Source organism: Brassica oleracea, chromosome C9 (assembly GCF_000695525.1).
Source record: "Brassica oleracea var. oleracea cultivar TO1000 chromosome C9, BOL, whole genome shotgun sequence".
NCBI lineage: Eukaryota > Viridiplantae > Streptophyta > Magnoliopsida > Brassicales > Brassicaceae > Brassica > Brassica oleracea.
This window is the reverse complement of record NC_027756.1, coordinates 29277763-29277990: the sequence shown is the minus strand read 5'-3', so window position 1 is coordinate 29277990 and position 228 is coordinate 29277763. Positions and strand designations below refer to the sequence as shown.

The following is a 228-nucleotide window of genomic DNA, read 5'->3' as shown; positions in this document are numbered from 1 at the left end:
TTCCCCCGCCAAAATCACGAAAAAAAAACTTTCCCGTCAAAATCGTGAAAAAAAACTTTTCTCGTCGAAAACGCTTTTCCCGCCAAAACCGCAAAAATGCACTTTTCCCGTCCAAACCGCAAAAACGTATTTTTTCGCCAAACCCATAAAAACGTATTTTCCGCTGAAACCACGAAAATACACTTTTTCGCCAACATATTTTTCCTCAAAAACCGCAAAAATATTTTC

The 228-nt window shown here is 38.2% G+C and overlaps 1 pseudogene; it reads left to right on the top strand.

Moving 5' to 3' along the window:
* LOC106314743 overlaps positions 1–228 on the top strand; it is a 6017-nt pseudogene that overhangs the window by 2925 nt on the left and 2864 nt on the right.